This window comes from Sus scrofa, chromosome 3 (assembly GCF_000003025.6).
Source record: "Sus scrofa isolate TJ Tabasco breed Duroc chromosome 3, Sscrofa11.1, whole genome shotgun sequence".
NCBI classification, from domain to species: Eukaryota; Metazoa; Chordata; class Mammalia; order Artiodactyla; family Suidae; genus Sus; species Sus scrofa.
Window position 1 is genome coordinate 31,521,997 of NC_010445.4, and position 15,497 is coordinate 31,537,493.

At 49.4% G+C, this 15,497-nt stretch overlaps 1 protein-coding gene across 2 annotated transcripts in view; it reads left to right on the plus strand.

Annotated features, from left to right (window-relative positions):
• The window catches only part of LITAF (lipopolysaccharide induced TNF factor), a 93,607-nt gene that overhangs the window by 39,392 nt on the left and 38,718 nt on the right, over positions 1–15,497 (plus strand). The window contains exon 1 of one of the 2 annotated variants that reach the window (XM_021086605.1): positions 9,364–9,569. The exons of the other annotated variant lie outside the window; for it this stretch is intronic. The gene's annotated coding sequence lies outside the window, so the exon portion shown is untranslated. Of the gene's footprint in view, positions 1–9,363; positions 9,570–15,497 lie in introns of those variants that run through there. 2 annotated transcript variants of the gene reach the window in all.

The window sequence follows — 15,497 nt, forward strand, 5'->3', positions numbered from 1 at the left end:
GGTTTCACTGGGCACAGGGGCACCTGGCTTGGCGGTTGGAGAATACTAAATCCCATCCTGAAGGGCTCCGAACAAGCATACCCACAGGGCAGTGCTCTCGACGGCCCTTCTTTCTGGTCTTTCTTGTCTTTAATCCCTCCCCTCCAACAAAGGTTTGGGAGGGCGCCACACTCTAGAAAGAGGGACCCAGGGAAAGCGTCTGGCAACCTCATTTCCTCCTTGCCAGCCGTCAAAGATGTGTGCAGGTGTCTTGCCTGGAAGTAGGAAGCAGCAGCTTTCCAGCTACGAGCACCACAGCCTCCAGGATCCGTGAGGCCAAGACTAGAATTACCAGACTGTTACCATCACCGCCCCTGTCTCATCACCATGCCCCCACCCACCCCCCACCTTGATCTACCTGTCCTCCTCCTTTTCTAGGAGAGGTACCGGCCCACTTCATACACCCCCGACCAACTAGCAAATGTATCCTAAGACCTCTCTTTCCCCAGCCAGTCAGCAGGTCAGCCCGTATATTGAAAAACCTCTCCCCCTCCCTGGGCTATAAAAACAGACACAACCCTGAGCTCAGGGCAGCTTTCTCTGATCGTCAGGAGGTCTTCGCGTGTGCCGGCAGTATCTCTTAAAGCAGTAAACGTATCTTTCTTTTCACCCCTCTATGAATCTGGAATATTCTTTCTCCAACACACATGCATGGACCACGGCAGAGGGTCATCCTTGAAGGCAGAGCCAGCACTGGGCTGTGTCCCCTCCCATCCATCTACCCCACCTGGACAAACCATAGGTCTTGTCGTCTCTGCTCGGCATTTGCCCGGAGCTGAATGTTCGTGTCCCCCTTCAAATTCACTGACCCCCCCCACCATGTGATGGTGTTAGGAGCTGGGGCCTTTGGGAGCTAAGTAGATCATGAGGGTGGGGCCCTTGTGATCGGGCTTAGCGGCCTCGTAAAGGAGACCCAGAGAGTTTCCTTGCTCCTTCCACCATGTAAGGATGCAGAGAGGAGACAGTTGTCTGTGTACCTCGAGGTGGGATCTTACCCAACACAGAAGCTACTGGTGCCTGGATCTTGGACTTCTCGGCCTCCAGAGCTGTGAGACACAAATGTGCATCGTCCATAAGCCGTCTTGTCTGCAGTACTGGGTTACAGCTGCCCGACCAAAGCCATCGGCATAACGTGCTTTGTGCCACCTTCTTCTTGGTCACAGCCACGGGTCAAGGTCATCCTCCCAGCCCTGGCTTCTGGAGGCTGAGGGCCTGGGTTCCAGGTTCCCATCTAGGAAGGAGAGGAACGGATGCCCTCCCTGCCAAGGGCGGGGGTCCGCTCCGCTGTGACTCAGGCCCAGGCTGGTTCCCGCAGGAGACAGGAAGCCTCTCTTTCCTTGCATGGCTCTCTGTTCCTGACACAGGGCGCCTGGGTCACATATGTTTCACGTCAGGAGTCGGAGGTGGTGGTGACTTAATCACCTGGCCTGCAGTTCCTTGAAAAGTCGTGGGTCCAGCCCTTTCAGAAAGCTGTTTGGCTGAGTGTTTCAGGGGCCTGGAAAAGTCTACACTGCCCTTTCCAGTGATCACAAGACTTCTGGGAATTTGCCCAAAAGAACTAATCTTAAAAAAAAAAAAAAAAAAAGATGGAGAGCCCAGTGACATCATCTGCTTCCACATTTGGAACAGGACTCATCCGAGGTGACAAATACGTTGTAACCCCTCGGTGGGTTCTTCAGCAGGCATTTAGGAAAAGGAGTTTCGAGGGCTCTTTATTAACCTGGAAATACCTGTGATGTAACGCTCAGCTGAAATCTCCACGTGGTGACGGTGAGCTGGGCTGGTTTGGGGGAGTGGGGGGTCCTCTGTTATGGTCCGATTGCTCTTAATGGCTGGAAAGCCAAGCCTGCATGTGGCCTGGGGGAGTTCCAGCCCCGTCCCCAGCTGACAGCCACCCTCCCACCCCCGCCAGGACTCTGCCCACCAATCCAGCCCTAAAACTGGTGTGCCTGTGCCTTTTCTGAAAGTGGAGATGGACATCTTAAAGCGTGTTTCCTTTTCGGATGATCCCGTGGGTTTCTGGAAGGGAAGAGAAGGACAAGTGGAAAAAAACCGGGGAGGCCCGTGTCACCCCCTGGGAGGCAGAGCCCCTGGGGGCAGCGATATGGTCTTTTTCACATCAAAAACTTGTTGACAGTTCAAATGGCACAGCCTCTCTCCCGGACACCGAGGCAGGGATGTTTATTTTTACTGAAAGGTTTAAAAAGGCCTTTATTTTATTGCAAAAGCAATACATGCTCATTGTTTAAAAAAAGAAAAAAAAAAAAAGCCTAAATAGTATAGAATTGTATAAAATAAAGGGCCGGCCTGCCTCCCTTGGCTGTTTGGGCTCTTTCTTGTAAATATGTTCCATATCAGGGGGTTTCGAACTTTTTTTTAGCTCTGAGCCGCAGTGAAAAAATAGATTTTGTGTTGTAACCCGGGACACATGGACACTGCAATATAACTGAAGTAGAAGGCTTATGCGATAATGCTTATTATAAGGAATGCTGTTTGGCATTGTCCTTCTGTTCTATTCCATTCCATCCCATTTCCTTTATTTATTATTATTATTATTATTATTATTATTTTTGGCTGCACCCGTTGCCTGCAGAAGCTCCCAGACCAGGGATGAAACCCTTGCCACAGCAGCGACAATGCCGACTCCTTAACCCACAGAGCCTCCGGGGAACTCCTATCACCTTTCTTGTAAAAAGAAAGAGGGCTGGCAGTTCCTGCTGTGGCCCCACGGGATTGGCAGCATCTCTGGAGTGTCGGGATGCAGGTTCCATCCCCGGCCTGGTGGGTATCGCTGCAGGGGCTCGGATCTGATCCCTGGCCGGGGAACTCCGTGCAATGCGAGGGGCCAGAAAATCAAAAAATTTGAAAAGGTGGCTGATTTTAACCCTGTCAATTCACGGCTGAGTGTGAATGTCAGTGAAACGACTGCTATGGATGCTGTAGATGTTAATAACAGGATCATTGTCCTCGGCTCCCTGACCTACAGCTTGCCGTGCGCACCTGAGGATTTTGCAGCCTGCTTTCTATAAACGGACACCAGGGCTATTTCTTCCTCCTTAATGGCAGCAGAAAAAGCATGAGCCGTTTTTCATGAGGTGTTTGCCCAGCTCCTTCTCAACAGCCATTTGCATCGTCTCCACGTTGAGCCGTCACCTACCCAGGTCTGTGGGAGGGAACCCCCCTCCTCGCTTAGCTCCAGGGACGTCCATGCAGTGATTCCCAGCGTGGGATCCCCAGATGGGGACGTAGGCACCTCTCCAGTCTCTCGCTTGCTGCTGGGGAGGGTCCAGCAGGAGAGGTCATTGAGTTGTGGTCCTAGGGGCTCAGAGGACACCTTGCTCCCCTGTACCTGATGACTCCACAGGATCTTGTTTCTGTTTTTGTTGCACAACCTGCTTATGATGCTGGGAAAACCACACGTTGGCTTTAGAAATAAGTCAGGTTCGATTCACTTCTCCTTCCTCCTCCTTGGCTTCCTCTTTTGGGTTTGCAGGAGGGGAGCCTCCTCAGCCCTGTTTCCAGAGCTTTTCCAAGCTGCCGGCCTTTCTATCTGGGGGCGGTGTGGGCGGGGGGTGGTCCTTGGGACTTTTTATTGTGCAAAAACTTGGCTGGTAAGTTGCCAGGGGGTAAAATCTAGCGCCATGCCCGCCTGTGCACAAGTTGGGGCCCTGCCGCTGCAGGGAAATAGAATGGGTGCTTTATTTGCAGTCCTGTCCTAGGTTCAAATCCTTGTTCTGACACTTACAAGTGGGAGAAACCTTGGGTTTGTAAAACGGGGTTTAGAATTCTGACTTGGGAAAACAGGGCAGCATCATGGGTAAGCACATGGACTGTAGACAGAGCCTGTCTGGATGCTCATCTTGGCTCCACATTAACTAAGCTGTGTGACCTTGGGCAAGCTATGTAACATCTCTGTGTCTCAGTGTCCTCAACGAGAAAATGGGAAAATAACAGTGCCTACCCCCCTAGCGTTCTTGTGAGGATTAAATGAGTTCATATACATGTTAGGTAGATGCCCGGCTGGGCATTTTCTTTTCTTTTTCGGCCATCCCCATGGCATATGGAAGTTCCCAGGCCAGGGGTCGAATCTAAGCCGCAGCTGCAGCAATGCCGGACCCTTAACCCACTGTGCTGGGATTGAACCCTTGCCTCTGCCGAGACAAGCCAGATCCGTAACCCCGTGCACCACAGCTGGAACACTGGAATTTTTCATTGTCGTTATTATTAAGAGTGATGGGTTGTCAAGAAGATTGAACAAGATGGAGCACCTGAGAGTGGCTCCTACTGCATCTGGCAGGTAGTAATATCAAGATTTTTGAAAAAAAAAAAAAAAAAAAGATGGTTTTAGAAAGAGGATATTTTTGGTTTGGAATGTGGTAGGTCTGGTTATGAACACTTAGCCCTGATTGTGACCGGCTAAGGAGGGAGAAGAAATCTGAAGAGGCTCCTTCCCCGGGGTGCGGGTGGAGTGGGGTCGGGCATTTTTGCAAGTGTTTCTTTCACATTTGAATGTCTCATTTCTGTGGCTCAGGAAGGTGAAGGAGGGGAGGGTGGCCAGGGAGATGCAGGGATTGGGGGGTGGGGGGTGGGGAGACCAGCTCCATCTAGGAAGGTGGAAGGGGAAGCAGCATAAATTGCCTTTTTGGGGGAAACATCCTCTGGAATCCTCTTGAGGATGCTCCCAGGCTGGGGGGGGGGCTCAGGGCTGCTGGTGCGTGGGGGTGAGGGGTGGGGGACAGAAAGGGGTAGAGGAGGGTGTGCCGGCAGGCCAGGCACAGCTGGGTCCTCCTCTTTCCCCTCCAGACTCCGCCTTCTCTTTATCCCAGTGCCAGGCGGGCGCTGGGCATCTGGGGCACATCCGTGAACCACACACAGTCAGACGTGGAATAATAAACATGATGTCATCAGTTGGAAGGTGGTAAACATTACAGCAGAGCGGGGGTGGGGTCCAGAGGAGGAGGGAGGGAGGTGTAACTTCAGATCTGGGGTGGCCCAGTTGAGAAGGTAACTTTTTTTTTTTTTTTTTGGTCTTTTCTAGGGTCACACCCGTGGCATATGGAGGTTCCCAGGCGAGGGGTTGAATTGGAGCTGTTGCTACTGGGCCTGCACAGGAACACAGGATTGGATCCGTGTCTGCGACCTACACCCCAGCTCACCACAACGCTGGATCCTTAACCCCCTGAGCGAGGCCAGGGATCGAACCGCAACCTCATGGTTCCTAGTCAGATTCGTTAACCGCTGAGCCACAATGGGAACTCCAAGAAGGTGGCATTTAAGCAAAGGCTTGAAGGAGAGTGCAAGCTATGAAGAAACCTGGGGGGCCAATGGCCCAGGCAGGGGACTCAGCCAGTGCAAAGGCCCTGAGGCAGGACAGTGCTGGAACGGCAGGGAGACCTGTGTGGTCAAAGCAGAGTGAGCAAGATTGCGGGTAGAGAAGAAAAGAGGCTCAGATCATGGAGGGCTCTGGAGGCCCGAGGGAGGGCCTGACACCTCTCCAGGGGGGACACTGAGTCAGGAGCTCCGGCTGGCTGGTAGTTTAGGTCATGAGTCTATTTGCTTGGGTGAAATTATTTTCTTTTCATGGAGCTGTGGCTGCTGCCAGCAGATCAAAACTGTGATTCCAGGGAGTTCCCTGGTGGCTCAGTGGGTTAAGGAACAGCCATCATCGCTGCTGTGGTTCTGGTCACTGCTGTGGCACAGGTTTGATCCCTGGCCTGGGAACTTTGGCATGCCTCGGGCATGGCCAAAAACCAAAAACAAACCCAAAACACCTCCACCCCCCACCGGAAAACAAATGGCTCATAAGCCTTGTGGGTGTTTGCTTTTGACAGAAGGGGAGCTTAAAAATAATAGCAACACAATAAGGAACAGCTATGACTCTCTGAAGGCTTCCTGTGTACCAGGCATGGTGCCATGCTGCTTCCCTTCCCGAGTTTACCTCAATGTCCCAGCCTCACCGGGAGATATTAGGACAGTGACGAAAACAGAGGGTCTGAGAGGTGGGGGTGGTTGAGGTTCTGCTGCTGAGAAGGAACCAAGAGGGCACCGGGGCCCAGGCCTCATGTCAGGCTGGAGCTCCATCCATTTCCTCAAACAGCGGGGGCCCTGCCTGCCCATTCCCCGCCCCCACCCCCCCAAGCCTTGGTCTGACCCTCTGGAGGTTGGGCAATTCCAGGCTTCCCGGACCCACTGTCACAGCCCCCAGTCTGCGCTTCCAGAATCTTCTGGCCAGAAGAGTGACCAGCCTTGAACTGATGCACAGACACTGACGTCAGGTTCAGATTCCAGGAAAAGCAGAAAAAGTCTAGCAACGGTGTGGTGTGTCCGGGAGAAAACCCCAAATGAGGAAGTCCCTTTGAAAGTTGAGTGGGAAGGTGACAACGGGCATCCCAGGGCAGCTGGAGAGACGGGAGCAGGAGATGGAGCAGGAGACGGAGCACCCTAGGTGAAATAAGTCACATGGAGAAAGCTGGTTATCGTGTGAGCTCACGCCCTTGGGGAACTGGAAAACAAACACAGCAAAACGAAACAGAACAACCCCCAAACACCAAACTCACAGAAAAAGAGCACAGACTGATGGTTGCCAGAAGTTGGGGCAGGGGTGTGTGTGAAAGGGGTGACGGTGATCAGAAGGTACAAACTTCCTCTTATGAAATAAATAGGTGCTGGGGTATAATGTACAGCTCAGCGACTATCGTTAATGACACTGCACTGTGTATTTGAAAGTTGCTGGGAGAGTAGATCTTGAAAGTTCTCATCACAGGAGTTCACGTTGTGGTGCAGTGGTTAACGAATCTGACTAGGAACCATGAGGTTGCAGGTTCGATCCTTGGCCTTGCTCAGTGGGTTAAGGATCTGGCAGTTGCCGTGAGCTGTGGGGTAGGTCGCAAATGTGGCTCGGATCTGGCATTGCTGTGGCTGTGGTGTAGGCTGGTGGCTACAGCTCTGATTAGACTCCTAGCCTGGGAACCTCCATATGCCCGCAGGAGCGGCCCTAGGAAAGGCAAAAAAAAAAAAAAAAAAAGACAAACAAACAAAACAAAAGTTCTCATCACAGAAGGAAAAGATTTGTAGAGTTCCTGCTGTGGCTCAGTGGGCTAAGAAGCTGACTTCAGGAGTTCCCATTGTTGTGGTGCAGAGGGCTAAGAACCCGCCTCGGATCTATGAGGGTTCGGGTTTGATGCCTGGCCCCGCTCAGTGGGTTAAGGATCTGATGTTGCTGTGCCTGTGGTATAGGCTGGCAGCTGCAGCTCCAACTCAACCCCTAGCCTGGCAACTTCCACTTCCATGTTCCATATGCTGCAGTGCAGCCCTAAAAAGCAAAAAAAAAAAAAAAAAAAAAAAAGAATCTGACTACAACAGCTGGCTCAGGTCACTGCAGAGGTGCGTGTTTGATCCCCAGCCCGGGGCGGCGGGTTAAAGGGTCTCAAGATCTGGTGTTGCTGCTCTGGCTTGGATTCACACTCTGGCCCAGGAACTTCCACCAGGGTGGCCAAAAAAAAAAAAAAAAAATTGTGACTATGTGTGATGGACGTTAACTAGACTTGTGGGGATCATTTTGCAATATATACAAGTATGGAATCACTATGCTCCACACCCAAAACTAATATAATGTTCTCTGTTGATTGTATTTCAATACAAAAAAATTAAGGGAAAGTGGCAGAGGGCCTCTGTGGGTGCCCGGAATGAGGGGAGGAACTTGCATAGAGACCTTGGCCGAATGGTGGCAGGTGGGGGGGGGCAGGAGGGGGAGAGCAGTGGGCAGGCTTGTTCTCTTTCAGATTGGGGAGGGCAAGGGCTTGCCTCAACTCACACAGAATTGCCTCTTTCTTTTCTTCTTTTTCGTCTTCGAGGGCCGCACCTGCAGCATATGGAGGTTCCCAGGCTAGGGGTTGCCACCACAGCTCATGGCAACTCCAGATCCTTAACCCACTGATTGAGGCCAGGGATCGAACTCGAAACGTCATGGTTCCTAGTCGGATTCGTTTCCATTGCGCCATGACGGAAACTCCAGGATTGCTTATTTCTGTCTCATGATTTGCGGCTCTGTAGGAGACGGCATTGGCGGGAAAAGCTCTGAGGTTCGACAGCCTGAAAACACAGGTCTGGGTAATCTAGAAGATTCTAAGCTCCAAGAAGCTGTCCACAGTGTGGTGACTACACATGGACTTGGAGCCAGGCAGCCTGGGTTCAGATGCCACTGCTATGATTACTGTGCTGTGTGACTCTGGGCAACTTGCTTAAACTCTCTGGGCCTTGGTTGCTACACCTGTAAGGTGGAGATGATAGGATGTCCCTCGCAGCGTTGCTGGGAGCACCTTTGGACTGTTAAATAAATATGATTCTTGGAGTCATGCTCCCCCCACACCACCCTCCTCCCCAGCCGGGGCTGTGGGATGGATCTCAGAGCAGGAAGCTTTTCTGTGCTATGAAGACATCTGTTTTTTGGAAGCTACAACAATTAGAAAGAGCCAGGGATGATTGCAAAGTCACGGGGTACTTATTCTTGATTCATTATCTGTTTCCTGCTGCCAACCAGAACTGAAACTCTGGGGGAGTTGCCCTTGGCTTTGTTATCCCAGCCCTAGCCCCTAGACGAGTCGGCAGTCCTGGCACCCAGGCCACATCAGCTGACGGAGTCAGAAGGACGTGTGAGAGCCTGAACTCAGCTGAATCTGGTTCAAATCCCATCTCTAGGCACCTTTTTTGCAGTGTGGCTTTGGGCTGCTGCTGCTTTTTTCCTTTTTAGGGCCACACCCATGCCATATGGTGGTTCTCAGGTTAGGGGTCTAATCGGAGCTGTAGCCGCCGGCCTACACCACAGCCACAGCAACACAGGATCTGAGCCGCGTCTGCGACCTACACCACAGCTCACGGCAACACTGGATCCTTAACCCACGGATCGAGGCCAGGAATCAAACCTTCATCCTCATAGGTACTAGTCGGCTTCATTTCCGCTGTGCCACAATAGGAACTCCCTACTTGCAGCTTCTTACTTAACTTTGCTGGGCCTCAGCGTCCTTATCTGTGAAACAGGAGGGATTTCATAGAGACAAAGAGAGAGTGGTTGTGAAAGCACTTTGGGGGACAGGATTGGTGCTGGCATTTCCCAGCGCTCGCATCACCCTCCTTCTCCTCCTTCAGCCCCGGGGTTTCATTCTGCATCCTTTGCCGATCGGTCGCTGTGGTCGGGCCATATCCTGTTAAATAGAACCCTGGGCGTGCAGCATGGCATTTCGGTGGCATTATTGAAGGGATCAGGCCACTCCTCCTCAGGACACGTTTTTTTTCCCTGCAGTTGACGGGGCGGCCCAAGCAGGTCACCAAGGTTCACTCCGGGCAGGGCCAGGAAGGCCCCACCTGCCACTTTTCCTGACGAGGACAGAGGCCTGGCCAGTCTGGGACGGTCTCCCACACGTCCTGGGGGAAGGCTGACCCAGGTCATTACAGTGTCGGGAACCCTCACCTGGGTCTCCACCTGGGCCGCCACCTATGGGTGCCATCACTTGGGCCAGAAGCCGACCGGGCAGGTAAGTACCGCCGGCTAGAATAGAGAACGCCCAGGGAAATGTGAATCTCAGATGAGCAATGAGTGATTTTTTTTTTTTTTTTAAGCTTCATTGTGCCTTGTGCAATATTGAGAATATATTCCACATCTGCAACATTCAGGACATTCTTTTTTTTTTTTTTTTTTTTTTTTTTTTTTGTCTTTTTGCTATTTCTTTGGGCCGCTCCCGCGGCATATGGAGGTTCCCAGGCTAAGGGTTGAATCGGAGCTGTAGCTGCTGGCCTACGCCAGAGCCACAGCAACGCGGGATCCGAGCCTACACCACAGCTCACGGCAACGCCGGATCGTTAACCCACTGAGCAAGGGCAGGGACCAAACCCGCAACCTCATGGTTCCTAGTCGGATTCGTTAACCACTGCGCCACGATGGGAACTCCAGGACATTCTTATACCAGCTCCATCTTGATGGCAGCAGGAGCAAAGGGCTTATCCAGAGCCTGGGCATGGGCAGGGAGCCAGGATCTGGGCACCGGGAGAGTCCCCTTGTGGCTCCAGCCTCAGTTTCCCCATCCGTGTAACTCAGCAGTCAGACTCTTGGCAGCACAGGGGTTTTGCCGGGAGGCATCCTGTGGTGGGCGTGGGAAACATGTTTTGGAAATGAAAAAGGTGTTATGGAAACACGAGTTACCAGCTTTCGTTGTTATGAATAACACAGACCCGTCAGTGAGGCTGTTTCTGCAACAGGGTTCCTTTTTTGAAAATTAGCTTTTCCAAAGCAGCAATTTGTACTTGTCCTTAAAATGTTAGAAAATGGAAAGTAGCAAAAGGAGAAAAAAAAAATCTCTAATTCTCCTCACTCAGAGACAGCTGTGTATCACTTGTGTTTGTTTGTTTTGTTTTTTTGTCCTGCAGCATAGGGAGGTTCCCAGGCTAGGGGCTGAATCGGAGCTGCAGCTGCTGGCCTACACCACAGCCACAGCCACGCCAGATCCGAGCTGCCTCTGCAACCTACACCACAGCTTGAGGCATAGGTGGATCCTTAACCCACTGCGAAAGGCCAGGGATGGAACCTGCATCCTCATGGATACCAGTTGGGTTCTTTTTTTTTTTTTTTTTTTTTTTTTTTTGCTATTTCTTGGGCCACTCCCACGGCATATGGAGGTTCCCAGGCTAGGGGTTGAATCGGAGCTGCAGACACCGGCCTACGGCCTAGGTCAGAGCCACAGCAACGTGGGATCCGAGCCGCCTCTGCAACCTACACCACAGCTCACGGCAATGCCGGATCGTTAACCCACTGAGCAAGGGCAGGGACCGAACCTGCAACCTCATGGTTCCTAGTCGGATTCGTTAACCACTGCGCCACGACGGGAACTCCCCAGTTGGGTTCTTAACCTACTGAGCCGTAGTGGGAACTCCTCTCATTCTCTTTATCCTTGAAAAAGTGTGAAGACATTTTTTCCGTGTGTGTGTGTGTGTGTGTGTGTGTGTGTGTGTGTGTGTGTGTGTTTTCTTTTTAACCAAAAGTAGGGTCATATTTTACATTCTCTTAAACAACCTGTTTTTCTCCCCTGGCTGCTGCAGTCTCAAAGTGCCCCCAGAGGAAGTTTCTCCCTTTCTGTGTGGCCCATGTGATGCCAGGGGTGTTGGCATATGTGTGTGTACTTCTCAGGTCCTGTTCTGGATCCTTTTAGGTCAGAACACAGCTGCAAAGTCTTCAGTGGGAAGAGGGACAGTCACAGATGTGTGTAAACTGTGTGACGCCCTCTACTAGGTCCTTTTTTTTTTTTTTTTTTGCCATTTTTTTTTTGTCTTTTAGGGCTGCAACCGAGGCATATGGAGGTTCCCAGGCCAGGGGTGGAATTGGAGCTATAGCCACCGGCCTACACCACAGCCACACCCACGCCAGATCCGAGCCGCGTCTGCAACCTACACCACAGCTCATGGCAACACCGGATCCTCACCCCACTGAGTGAGGCCAGGGATCCAACCCATGTCCTCATGGATATGAGTTGGGTTCGTTAACTGCTGAGCCACGACGGGAACTCCCCCTCTGCTATGTCTTAACAGAGCAGAAGTGAGATGCCTGGCTTACCTTTTCTTTTAAATTGAGATAAAACTCACGTAATATAAAATGTAACATTTTAGCCAGGTTAAACGCTGCAACTCAGTAAACTTCGCAATTCAAAACCTTGTGCAACCGGAGTTCCCGTTGTGGCTCAGCCTTAACAAACCCAACTGGTATCCATGACGATGTGGGTTCCATCCCTGGCCTTGCTCAGTGGGTTAAGGATCCGGCTTTGCCATGAGGTGTGGTGTGGATCCCAGACACGGCTTGGATCATGGCTGGCTGTGTCTGTGGTGTAGGCTGGCAGCTGGAGCTCCAATTAGACCCCTAGCCTGGGAACTTCCACATGCTTTGGGTGTGGCCCTAACAAGCAACACAAACAAACGAAAAACCCAAAATATTGTGCAACCCTCCCCACGCTCAGCTTCCAGGACATTTTTAGCACCCCCAAAAGAAATCCCATGCCCACTGCCCTACTCCGTCCACCCCTGGCAACCACGACTCAGCTTTCTGTATCCAAAGATTTTCCTGATCTTGAAATTTCATGTAAAGGGAACGCTATGCTAGGTCATGTTTTGTGTCTGCCTCCTTTCACTTCGCATCGTGTTGTCCAGGTTGGTCCACATCATCGCAGGTGTCAGTGCGTCACTCCTCTTGATGACCAAAGGATATTCCATCACCCAGATACACCGCAGCTCGTTTATCCATTCACCCGTTAATGGACATCGGGTTATTTCCACCTTTTCATGATTATAAATCGTGCTGCTGTGACCATTCCTGTACAGATTTTTGTTGGGATACCTGCCTTCTCTTCTTTTAGTTTTCATATTTTATTTTGTAGTTGATTTATATTGTTCTGTCAATTTCTGCTGTAAAGTGACCCAGTCTTACCGATATATAGACATATAGACATTCTTTTTCTCACATTATCCTCCATCATGTTTCATCACGAATGACTGGATAGAGTTCCTGGGCTGTACAACAGGATCTCACTGCTTATCCAGTCCAAATGCAATAGTTTGCATCTACTAAACCCAAACTCTCAGTCCATCCCCCCTCCCTCCCCCGCCGCCTCCCCTTGGCAACCACAAGTCTGTTCTCCAAGTCCGTGAGTTTGTTTCTTTTCTGTAGAAAGGTTCATTTGTGCCACAAATTAGATTCCAGATATAAGTGATATCGTATGGAATTTGTCTTTCTCTTTCTGACTGACTTCACTTAGGATGAGAGTCTTTAGTTCCATCCACGTTGCTGCAAATGGCATTATTTGGTTCTTTTTTCCCCCCTAGTTTCTTAATTCTTTAAAAAATTTTTTTATTACTCAATGAATTTATTACATTTATAGCTGTACAGTGATCGCCACAATCCAATTTTATAGGATTTCCATCTCACACCCCCAGCACATCCCCCCACCCCCCCAAACTGTCCCCTTTGGAAACCATAAGTTTTTCAAAGTCTGTGAGTCAGTATCTGTTCTGCAAAGAAGTTCCTTCTGTCCTTTTTTCAGATTCCACATGTCAGTAAAAGCATTTGATGCTGGTGACTCATTGTCTGACTGACTTCACTTAGCATGATAATTTCTAGCTCCATCCATATGGATAAAAATGCCAGTATTTCGTTCCTTTTAATGGCTGAGTCATATTCCATTGTGTATATGAACCACATCTTCTTGATCCACTCCTCTGTCGATGGACATTTAGGTTGTTTCCATGTCTTGGCTGTTGAAAATAGTGCTGCAATGAACATCGGAGTACATGTGTCTTTGTGAGTCATGGTTTTCTCTGGATAGATACCCAGGAATGGGATTGCTGGATCAAATGGTAGTTCTGTTTTTAGTTTTCTGAGGAATCTCCATACTGTTTTCCACAGTTGTTGCACCCATTTACAATCCCACCTTATTTTGTTCTTTTTTATGGCTGTGTAGTTGAGTAGTTTTCTTGTTTTTCTGTTCATCTATTTGTTTTTTGCTGCACCTGTGGCATGTGGAAGTTTCCTGGCCAGGGATCGAACCCAAGCTGCAGTTGTGACCTGCACCACAGCTGTGGCAATGCCAGATCCTTAACACACTGCGCCACATGGGTGCTTCCTGTGAGTACCTGTTTTCTTTTCTTCTTCTTTTTGTTTTGAATAACCCTCTTTCACTTCCTTGGTGTACATGCCTGGGGTGGAACAATGACTGCATCATTGAACATTCCCACCGGCAGCGAATGAGGGTTTTGATTTCTTCGCATGCTCTGCAACACTTGCTTTTTCCATGAAAAAAAATTCTTTTTTTTATGACCACCATAGTATGAAGTGGTTTCCTATCGTGGTTTTGCTTTGCATTTCCCTGATGACTAATGATGCTGAGCATCTTTAAATGTGTTTTTTTTTTTTTTGCCATTTTTGTATCTCCTTTGTAGAAGTGTCTGTTCAAGCCCTTTGCCAATTTTTTGTCTAACTTAAATTTGTGTGATAAAATATACTTAGCATAAAATGTATCATCTTAACCATTTTTAAGGGTCATAAAATATACTTAACAAAAAATGTATCATCTTAACCATTTTTAGGGGTACATTAATGCTCCGTGGCATTAAGTATGTTGACAATATTGTGCAACTGTCATCACTGTCCGCCTCTGGAACTTTTTTTTTTTTTTTTTTTTGTCTTTTCTAGGGCCACACCCATGGCATATGGAGGTTCCCAGGCTAGGGGTCCAATTGGAGCTGTAGCCGCCAGCCTACACCACGGCCACAGCAATGCCAGATCCGAGCCACGTCTGTGACCTACACCACAACTCATGGCAACGCCGGATCCTTAAACCACTGAGCGAGACCAGGGATCGAACCTGCAACCTCAAGGTTCCTAGTCAGATTCGTTAACCACTGAGCCGCAACGGGAACTCCTGGAACTTTTTTTTTTTTAGATCCAGCTTCATGCTTTTCATGTGGTTGTCCAGTTAGCCCAGCACCACTTGTTGTAAAGACTCTTCCCATGGAATGTTCCTAATAGCTTTCTCAAAGATCCATTGCTCACAGATGCAGGAGTTTGTAGCTGAACCCTCAATTTTATTTCATTGATTTCTATGTCTATTCTTATGCCCATCCCACATGGTTTGATTACTGTAGCTTTGTAGTAACTTTTGAAGTTGAGAAGTGTGAGTCCTCCAACTTTGTTCTTTTTCGAAGTTATTTTGGTTATTCAGAGTACCTTGAAATTCCAGTTCTCTGTGGCTCATCAGGTTAAGGATCTGGCATTGTCACTGCAGTGGCTTGGGGGGGGGGTCACTGCTATGGTGCAGGTTCAATCCCCAGCCTGGGAACTTGCACATACCATGGGTGTGGCCCAAAAAGAAAAAATTAAAAAAGAGCACTTTGCAATTCCATATGAATTTTAGCGTCAGTTTGTCTACTGCTTCCAAAAAGGCAGTTGGGATTTTGATAGAGATTACATTGGGTCAGCACATCAGTTTGGGGAGTATTGCCATCTGTGATGGTTAGTTTTACATGTCAACTTGGCTAGGCTATAGTAACCAGTAACTCAAGTAAACACTGGGAGTTCCCACTGTGGTGCAGCAGGTTAAGGATCTGTCGTTGAAGTAGGTGCAGTGTAGGTCACATCGGGGGCTTAGATTCAATCCCTGGCCCAGGAACTTACATATGCCCAAGAATGGGGGAAAACCAAAACCCAAAACAAAAAAAGCCCCCCCCACACAAATTTTTTTGAATTCTTCTTGCTAGTTTTTAGAAGTGAAACTGGTTTTTTTAAAATGTCCATCTAGTCTCCTGCCACCTTATAAACTTGTTTATTTGCACTAATAGTATTTTGTGGATTCCTTAGGATTTTCTATATATAAGATGATCTCATCTACAAATATAGTTTTACTTCTTTCCTTTCCAATCTGGATACT